The sequence below is a fragment of the Natrix helvetica genome (genome assembly GCF_964273705.1).
Source record: "Natrix helvetica genome assembly, chromosome: 4".
NCBI lineage: Eukaryota > Metazoa > Chordata > Lepidosauria > Squamata > Natricidae > Natrix > Natrix helvetica.
The window spans coordinates 86,750,659-86,761,325 of NC_138550.1; positions in this window are offsets into that span (position 1 = coordinate 86,750,659).

Here is a 10,667-nt window from a genome sequence, read left to right on the forward strand (position 1 = left end):
GTAACCTTCCTCTGGAGTGGAGAGGGAATGGAGATTTACAGTATTCTTCCCCTGCCACACTCACCAAGCTATGCCCACAGAACTACTAGTATTTTTTTAATCCTACCACTGATCAATAGATCTTCCCAGGAAGCTCTTCGCTCCCAAATTCATCAACCTGATTCAGAGCAATTATGGATTATAAACCACATAGGGCACTCTCCAGTGGGCCTCTCCAGTGGGCCAATTGCACTCTACAGGATTCTCCAGAAAGTGGATTAGATTGTGCACTTTCTAGGAAAGACTGTTTCTATAAAAGAAAACACCTCAGTAACTTGATTTGTGACCACTTTCAGCAGCTAGGATTGGGCCTATACCTCACTCATGAGTAAAGACTCCTCTGCTTCAAGTGGCCACCTCCAATCAACATTCTTTCAAACCCAGCTCAGATTTGCTTTGTTTTTGTTTTGTTTTTTCTTCTAGCAGTACATATATATCTGAAAATTTTTTGGGACCAAAATATTTGTAATGATATATTTTAAACAAAACTTGAAGTTTCTTTTAATAATAACAATTACAAACCTAGCAAACACATTTTGACTTAAGTAATTTATTTATCTGGAAAAAATACACCAACCTTTAAAAACTAAAAGGAAAAAAACATATTCTATACTTCATATTTTCAAATGGATTCACAAATCTTTAGTTAAAATTTTTATTTTAAAATGTAATGTATCATGAATGCAAAAGATCAGTATGATGAATTCTCACACTATGAGGTATTGATCACATCCAAATGTGAATTCATAGAGATCAAATATTTCAAGAAATTCGTAAGGCCAGCTATCCTAAATCTTTATCAATGATTTCCTGAATTCCCTTGGGACCTGATATTTCCTCATAAAACTTGCCAGCTGCTCTTAAAGACAAACAGAATCTAGGTCAAAGACTTTTATGTATCAGATGTTTTGAGCCAGAAAATCAGCTTTTTGCCCTACATTTTCTTCTTCAAATGAACATTTCACTTTGACTTTCCTCACACAGCTACAAAGTCTGCTTATATTCTTACTGTGGGGGAGATTAGATTGTTCAAAAAGAAACTCTTTCCTCTTATCCTTATCACTTCTTTGCCACTGAAAATACAAATCTCTTTGATTACTTGATCCAAGCTATCTTTACCAGATAGAAAGAGGATTTCTTATTGGCTTTGGAAAACAGTCCAATTACAGGCATTAAATGGCAGGAAGGAGGAGGGAAGCAATGCCATTGAAATGTTAAGCTTGCCTGCTCAGAAATAAGTGCCACTGAGTCAGAAGGATTTATTCCCAGGTAAGCATGTGTAGAATTCCACCCAAAACGAGCAGAAAGTCTGTGTTCATTATTATAAAAGGAAAAGTATATACCACTGGATGAGAGTTAAATAGAAAGAACAAAGTTACAAATCAGCTTGGGCACAAGGAACTCAACTGTCTTCAAGGCCAATTGATAAAACAGCAAAGGACCAAGCTATATTCTTTCTTAGAAGGGAGATTGTAAAGCTGTACAATGTTCCTAAGAAGGTCCTCTACGCTTGCTCCCACACTCTCTGAAAAATATTTTGCAATCAAATCTAAAGCAGGGCCCAGATCTAGTTTGGCAAGATCTTTTTTGCAATGGGCTTCATCATAGTCATCAAATTAGAAGTTTTACAATTCTAGAGAGAAATTTCATTTTGTATTTTATTTGTCCTTTATATAAATATTACATTTCGGACATCTCAAAAAGATCTCGGCTACTGATAATACTAAGGAAGCTGGGACTATTCAAAGGGGTATTCAAAGAATCTAATAAAAAATATCAAGATGTTATGATACAATTGTTGTTTTTTTGTACTTCTGTAATCTTGATTTCTTGTTAACCACACCCTGCATATACTCCCAGATCAGTAATGGTATCCACTTTTCTTCACTACCGATTTGGTAGCAGGAGTAAGCACGTGTGCAGAAGGTCCGTGATGACATCCTGGGGGGGGGGAGTCTCATGCCGCTGTCACTACCAGTTCAACCAAATACCACCTCTTTCACAGAATTAAGAAATCACAGCATACTCGAGAGATCACATCAGATACAAAGCAAAACAATAGCTAAGTGTAGTTACTAATAATACTGTATCATTCTTGTATCCAAGATTGGTATTTCCTAGGGTTTGGCATGAATGGTGTTAAAAGCAGAATCTCTGATAAAATTGTGGGGTTTTTTTTTCTGATTTTTTAATCTTCTATGATCGTGCTATGGGGCAAAGTTATGTTATGGATGTTAAATTGTTGAATACTAGAATGCTTCAAATAAATTTGGAGAGGTTCTTAAAGATGATGAGGGCAAGGCAGTGCCTTCTTTCTGTCCTGCCCAAAAGCCAAGTCTATTAATATAGCCAAATTATCTCTCTTCAATATTTAATCACATTACATAGATGCTTACATCATTCTATATGACTATATTTTTCACTCAGACATTTTGTATTAACCATATAATACTAAACTGAAAATTAAAAACTGAAAATTGTAAATGAGTGCAATTCATTCTGGAATTCAAAAGGAGAAAAATGCACATGTCCTACAAGTCAACTAAGTGATTTTGGGTTAGTCCTTCTCACTCAACTCTAGGAAGGAGGCAACAGCGAAATCACTTCTCAAAAACCTTGCTGTGAAAATTGTAGGGAACTGTTGAGACAGTGTCCAAGAATTGGACATGATTGAACAAAAGAAAAATAGTAATAATTGCAAAATTAGATGGAATTTTCATGCAAGATGAAGCCAAATAAACTTCCTCAGACTAAATAATTATCAGCATACCATGGAAAACCTCAAGGAGGAATTAGAATAGACCATCATACCAGAGCATGGATAAAGGCTGAAAATCAAACCCCCAGAATAAAGAAGGCATCAGAGCCCAAATGGGTGGTCAACATGTCAAACCACTGACTATCTACCATAGGACACAATATTCTACAGAAGGCCTCAACTATAACACAGATGGTGCTAATCGGCTAGAATTCTTTGCAGTCTTAGAAGGAGCATTTCAAACTGCAGGACTTTCCACAGAGCTGTAAGAAAGCATAAGGCAAACTATTTATACCAGACCAGAAGAAGACAAGAACAAAACCAACTCAAAGCAGAGGACAATCCAAACAAGAGAACTCTCAAGGACCTTACCAAAAAGGTCAAATCACTTAAGAAGAACAGTGTGGATAAAAAAGAAGCTGGACCCATTCGCCCACACTTCAGTGGTGGGTTTCAATTTATTTTACTACCGTTTCACTTGTGCACATGCACAGAAGCATACAGATGGGTGGGTGAAGTCTCCTGCTGCCACCACTACCGCTTCACCCAATCTGTGGTGAACTGTCAGAAACCCACCTTTGCCACACTTTTAAGGAGACCCCAAAATACAAACCAGATACATCTTTCCATCCAACTATATCAGTTGTTCCCAAAGTGGGCGGTACGCCCGCTCGAGGGCAATGGGATGACTTAGGGGGGGTGCTAAGAGGCAAGAGTGAGCAGCAGGGGGGCACTAAGAGGCAAGGGAGGTGGCAGAGGAGTGCTGGAAGTGGCCCCCTCGCAGGGAGCAATTCTGCCTAGGGCTCTGTTGGCCACCAGTCAGCTGAACACTTCTGGCAGGGGTGAAATTCAGCTGGTTCTGAACAGTTCTCCTGAACGGTAGGACAAAGTATGGGCAGTTTGGAGAACCGGTAAAATGCACACTGACTGGCTCCCCCCTCACCTCCTGCCCCTCCCACTCACTTCTTTTCATACCTTGCCGGCCTAGAGGCACAGGTGCTGCTGCTGCTGTTGCCTGGTTCCCTTGCTTATCTCAACCACACAGCCCAGCAGATCTCTGCCCGGTGATCATGATCACTTGCACAAGTCATTACACACTGTCATTACTGCAGTTAACTAAATTAAAGTACATGCTCTCAATGATCGAGTATTCTGAGAGCTCTGTGTTGAGAATGACGAAGATTTTGATCGTTTGCTGCTTCATACAGAAGTTCATTGGCTATCAAAGGGCAACTGTGTGAGACACTTTTACAATCTTTTTGACACTGTTGTGGAGTTTTTTGAAGACAAGAATGCTTTGCTCAGTGGTGAACTCAAAGAGATCAGGCATGACATTGCTTATTTATCAGAACTATTTGCAAAGTTCAATGAAGTGACTTTGCAGTTGCAAGGAAATGAGGTCAATCTTATTAAGGCCAAATCTGTCATCTCTACATTTATTTCAAAGTTAACTCTATTCAAGCACAATATATGCCATCGCGAGCTATACCAATTTCCGAGCTTGTCTGAGATAGAAGAGAAAGGTGGGATACAAGATGATAATCTTCAAGTTTTTTTGTGACAATTTGGACATGCTGCATAAAGATATGTCTGAGCGATGTCAGGATCTTCTTTCGATGGAAATTCCAGATTGGGTGAGAAATCCATTTTCAGATACTAAGGAAGATGGGATAGTGGAGAAACAACTCATAGGGCTGCAAAATGACATTGAGCTGAAGCCAAAGTTTAAGAAATTGTACCAAGAGTTTTGGTTACAGAAATGAACTTCTGGTCACTATCCTGCACTATGGACAGTGGTTAAAAAGTTCCTTGTTGCATTTCCAACATCATATTTGGTGGAACGTGGCTTCAGTGTGGTCATCCAACTTCTCTCCAAGTAAAGAAATCGACTCCAGATTACTGAACATGGTGATTTAAGACTCCTGCTAAGTAACTTAAAACCAGACATTGGGAAACTGGTATCACTTCATCAAGCCCATCCATCAGATTAAGAATTTACTGAACAGTGAAGTAGTTACTAAATTTTACTGAGCTTACTAAATTACTAGTTACTAAGGTTCTTGATAAATGACTATCAGACTTTGAAAACCTGGTATCATTGGATCATGTTCAACAATTTCGTTGAATTAACATTAACTAAAAAGGTTTTTTAATTGGATTTTGAATAAATGTGCAATTAATTGTTACAGTTTTGAATTTTACTATTACTATCTTCCTTCCGTTGTGCAAACTGCCCAGTCACATGACCCCCCAGCAACGCCCACCAAGCCATGCCCACAGAACCAGTAGTAAAAAAAATTGAATTCCACCACTGGATGTGGGGCACTGAGGTTCAGTTTGTAGTACCAAGGGGGTGGTGGACTGAAAAAGTTTGGGAACCACTGATTTAGACATATACTGCTTCACAGTGCTTTACTACCCTGAACGATCTTGGTCCTCATTTTACTGACCTTGGAAGGATGGAAGGCTGAGTCAACCTTGAGCCTGGTGAGATTTGAACTGCCAAATTGCAGTCAGCCAGCAGTCAGCAGAAGTAGCCTGCAGTACTGCATTCTATTCACTGCGCCACTATGGCTTATATGTTTATCGTGGCTAAATAACGTTTATCCGATTTCTCTCTGTGGTTGAGGACACTGTTACATTCATTCATAAAACATTTTTGTAGGCTAAAATAGTTGCCTGCTATAGTTACTAGCACAGAAAAAAATTACTAGTGCAGAAAAAAGGAGAGGGAAATATTTCCACTGGAAACTCATCTCCATGGAACTTTGTATTAAAACTACAGTACTTACAAATTCAAGAGGAAACTGAAAATGGTGGCTACTAGCTTTACATGACCTATCTAAGCAAATAAGAGAAATTTGGCACACAAATAACTGCAATTAATACAAACGTAATTAATTACAACTAATTAAATTTCAGGCACCAAGTTGGAAGTGCATAGCAGTGAAGAATGAGGCTATTGGAAGGAACTTCTTATTTATTTCTCATAAGTACTTAAGTATGGTAAATAGAAAAAGCTTTGTTGTAATTGGGCACACTGTCTAGCTATTGGTGGATGGGTAGAAGAACAGGACTTTGCTACATTTGCATTACATCTTTATGCAATCTCTGCTAAGTAAAGTTTATCAGGTTGCTCACTGTGTTTGAAGACATTGTTTCATTCATTCATAAAACATATTTTCAGGCTAAAATGATTGCCTGTTCTAGTTGATATATTCAATACACAACCATGTTATGGTAATAGTTCTTTTACTACAATGTAATTGTTTAATGCTGTCAAATTAAAAGGACATATTTTAGAAAAATGGCAACAACAAAAATAGATAACGGAAATGCAATCCTCACATTAAGATTATGACGTAAATTCACAATGAAAACAATTAACAAGGTGATTTTGTCTGTCAACTCAGGAGCACCAGAGACAGAAATTTAGACTTTTTATTTGTGCAAAAAAATCTAATTCATTTGAAGCGCTCTTTGTCCCTGAAACCAGCTTAGCTGATTCAGCTAAATCCTGATGAATTGCCACGCTAAATCAAACCAATCTCTCCCAGTGTCCTATCTTTGGCAGTATCCACTTCTAGCTACTTCAAAGAATGAAAACAGTTCAAGGATAACTTCCCCTTTGGGCCTTTTTAACCTGCATTAGGAAACTCTTTCATATCTCAAACTGTAAGGATTTATATCCCTTTCACATTTTTCATTGTCCTTAACCCTTTTTATTGATAAACTTAGAAAATGGGCTTTAATCCACATAAATCTGCAGAAAATATGTGTCGAGACAAGCGAATTATTACCATTCATTTGCCATATGATATTATACAACTTTCCATTTTTTATGTTCAGTTGTATTCTTCATATTGTGTGAAGTATAACCTTAGTATAACCTTAGTTATATATTAGCTAGTATAACCTTCTGGTACACTAATAACTTGGTTTATTTCCAAAAGTTTCAGGTAATTTACAAGGCTTTATACAATTATGGAACTGATTAGAAAGAAAAGGAAATATAAAACTCTCCTTAAAAAGGCAAAAAGGCATTATATCAAATTACTCTTTGGCACACTTCCCTGATTGCCATAGATTCTAAAGATACATCATTAGTATGGAAACTGTTAAAGGACAATCTGAGCAAATATAAGAACATATTTAGTGTCCCTAAAGGAATGGGATGAACTATTAAACTAGATAATTTACTTCCCATCTCACTCCATATAATTCTCCAGTTAATCTAATCCTACTCCCTCCCATTAAAACAAACAATTCATAACAACATTTATTCCATCAATGACCAGCAAAAAATTTAAAAAGTGAAGCACATAGATACAATAATGTATAAACAATTAGGAAAATAAATCACATAATGTAACATTCACAACTTTATTACTATATTAATACTTTTGTTGCCCAAGTAACATAAATCTAAAATCTTAATAGATATAAAATAAAAATTATATATCCCCTAATGATTCATTGATTAAGATATATCAAATTATTTATTTAAAATAAAGGTGAGAAGTTTTAGTTTTATCTTATACTCTTTGTGGCAACAAAATTTTTAGTTAATGCACATGCAATTGATGTTTTTAGATCCTGCAGGAGAAAGTTCATATAAAATTTATTTGCACTCTTGGGGAATTTATCTATTGGCGCCAAACGTAGATTGACCTAATATCCTTATAAAATTTACAACATAATAATAAGTGTGAGCTGGTTTCAATACTATCATCACTATATGGGCAGATATATGCAACTATATTATACTTGCCTTGAAGAAGTGCAGATGGAAAAATGTTAAATTTAGCTTTAAAGAATATGATTCTCAGTTTAGGGAAATTTGGAGTTAACAAATAATTTACTGGTTCCCATATCTGTTTATCCACATTGTATGGCATTAGGAAAGCCTGTTAACTTCAATTTGTAACTTCATATCCTTTTCTTTGATTAATTAATTGCTTAGTTTTATCAAAAGAAAGGTAAATATTTCCTCTGTCCAGTCTAGGGAGTGATGGTCATCTCCATTTCTTAACTGAGGGAGCTAATGTTGTCTGAAGACATGTGGCCAGCATGACTATATGCTGAGGTACATAGAATGCTGTTACCTTCTCACCAAAGTGGTACCTATTTATCTACTTGCATTTGCATACTTTCAAACTGCTAGGTGGGCCTGGGGCAAGTAATGGGAGCACACACTATTGTGCAGTGCTTGGGCCTTGTACCTAGAAACATCTCCTCTGAAACCAGCTTATACTCCACCATCTGTTTTCAGAGTGAAGAAATATTATCTATTAGAACTAGACGGGTCAGACCAACTGCGAAGAATTGCATTTTGAATCAATAAGTTATCAATGTCCAGCCCCCTAACTTGAAATGACAGTATTCAGGTCTTTTGATTAACTGAGCTTTTGATATTCCATTTAGTGTAGGTAGAATTAATTGCAGGAATTTTGCTTGCGCTGTTTCCTACTGCTCCTTCTTTACATATTTGTGCCCCATAAAGAATGTGAGCATCTGATCCTGGTTGTGCCATTCGCCAAAGCCCCTAAAAATGCTAAATCCCTGGTGTTTTATTAAAAGTTAATATCTTCTGGTGAAAGTCTATTTTGACTAAATTCTTTAATAGTGTTAATTCCTCTGGCCAATTTCCTCAGAGCTGGAACAAAAGCATAGTGATCCCAACATACAAAAAAGATGATCACAGCTACCCAGAGAACTATGGATTGATTTGTCTAATTAACATCACAGCTTAAATGTATGTAAAACATCTAGCCTATAAATCAGAAGACTGGTGTTCTTGGGGAGAAACAGGGTTTAGAGCTGGTTTAGAGTAAGATCATGGTTGTGTATTGGCTCATCTGATAAATAATTATATGAAACATACCCACAGGAAAATATATGCTGCTTTTGTGGATTTTCATGCAGCTTTTGTTTCTATTGATAGAAATGAATTATTAGTTGAATTATTAGTTCAATTTGGATCAAATGTTATTAATTTTGATCATGACTTTATATACAAATACTCAAAAGTCAAGTTAGGTTCACCTTGGTAGGGCACCTGACAGATAACGTCAAGATTTTTAAAGAAAGGAAAAAATAATAATGTCTGCTGGCACCTTTATTATTTAATCTGTTCATTATAGATATTGTTCTAACTCTGAATAGATTTTCCCCCCCAAAAGGCAAGAAATAGACACTTGTCTTATTTATGGAGATGATTTATTACTTGTACCCTACCATAGAATAGAGTTTGACAGTTAAGTAAGAGCTTTGGATAGCTATTGTTCCTTTAGTGTCTTACTGTGAATGTGGAAAAAAAAAGATCATGGTATTTGGGAGAAAAGGAAAAGACACAAATGGAGAATTGAGGAACATAATATAGAGTAAATTCTGTCTTATAGGTACTTGGACAGTCTTTTAATGCTTCAGGTAACTGGTGTTCTTTGATAGACTACCAAGGCCCCAGAATTTTTTTTTAAAACTGAAAAATCTTTGACTGGAATCCTAAAGTTCTGGCATGCAACTGGTCACCAAAGTTTCTCCAATCCCAGCTCTGCTTAAAAGTTGTACTAATTCCTTGCTTTCCATACATATTGGTGCTAACAGAATAACAAGGTTGGAAGGGATCTTGGAGGTCTTCTAGTCCCACCTTCAGCTCAAGCAACCCTAAACCATTTCAGACAAATTTATTATCCAATCTCTTCTTAAAAACCTCAAGTGTTAAAGCACCCACAACTTCTGGAGGCAACTTCTACTTCTTAAGACATTCCTATGGAGTAACAGGTATGTACCCCCTTAAAACTAGAATACTTGTTAATGGTGTTTAATTACTGGACTAGATTCCTCTCACTAACAGATTCCTGACTTGTCAAGTGGTACCTCCTGAGGTATATTAAATTCTCTGTTCCTTCTTGCACCAGTAGGTTTATGTTTTTATTGAATCCTATGTGAACCTTTTTAAAAAAAAATCTTTTGAAATTCAAATAATGCAAACAATAATCTATTATTTAAAAACAGAATGTTGAATGCCTTTGCCTAAATAAATTTAAATTAAATTATCACAAAATAACCTTGTTTCTTGGTACACACTTAATAAAAACAAGATTGAATGGAAATACCAGTGACGTGCGGTGATGTTTATGACTGGTGAGGCTGGTGACGTCATCAAACCGCATGGTTGCTCCGATCGCACGGGCGCAGCCCAAACGGAGAAGTTTCTTTTCTCAGAAATGTCAGAAAGGGACAGACAGGCTGCCGCAGCTCCACTGAAAAAACATTTCTGAGAAGAGAAACTTCTCCTTTCTCCTCCTTCCCCCCTCCCTTCTAGCACTGACGTTGTTACCTAGGCATTTTTTGCATCGGGCGAGCCCGGGATCCTTGCAAGGGGAATGGGAAAATGTGTGCTGGCGACTCCTCAGCAGTGCACAGCCTCAGATTAGCGCAGCCGTGATTCCCTTCCCCTGCACATGTGGTCCCATTCCTCTCCTTCCTAAGTCAACATGAAGGGGACCGCGGCTGCGTTGATTGAGACTGGAGCTGAGGAGCCGCCTGCACGCGCGGTCCCATTCCCCTTGCAAGGATCGTGGGCTCGCCAGATGCAAAAAATACCTAGGTAATGTCATCAGTGCTAGAAGGGAATGGGCAGGGAGAAGGAGGAGGAAGGAGAAGTTTCTCTTCTCAGAAATGTCAGAAAGAGGCAGGCAGGCTGCTGCAGCTCCACTGAAAAGACATTTCTGAGAAGAGAAACTTCTCCTTTCTCCTCCTCCCCCCTCCCTTCTAGCACTGATATCATGTTACCTAGGCATTTTTTGCATCGGACGAGCCCGGGATCCTTGCAAGGGAAATGGGAAAACGTGTGCAGGCGGCTCCT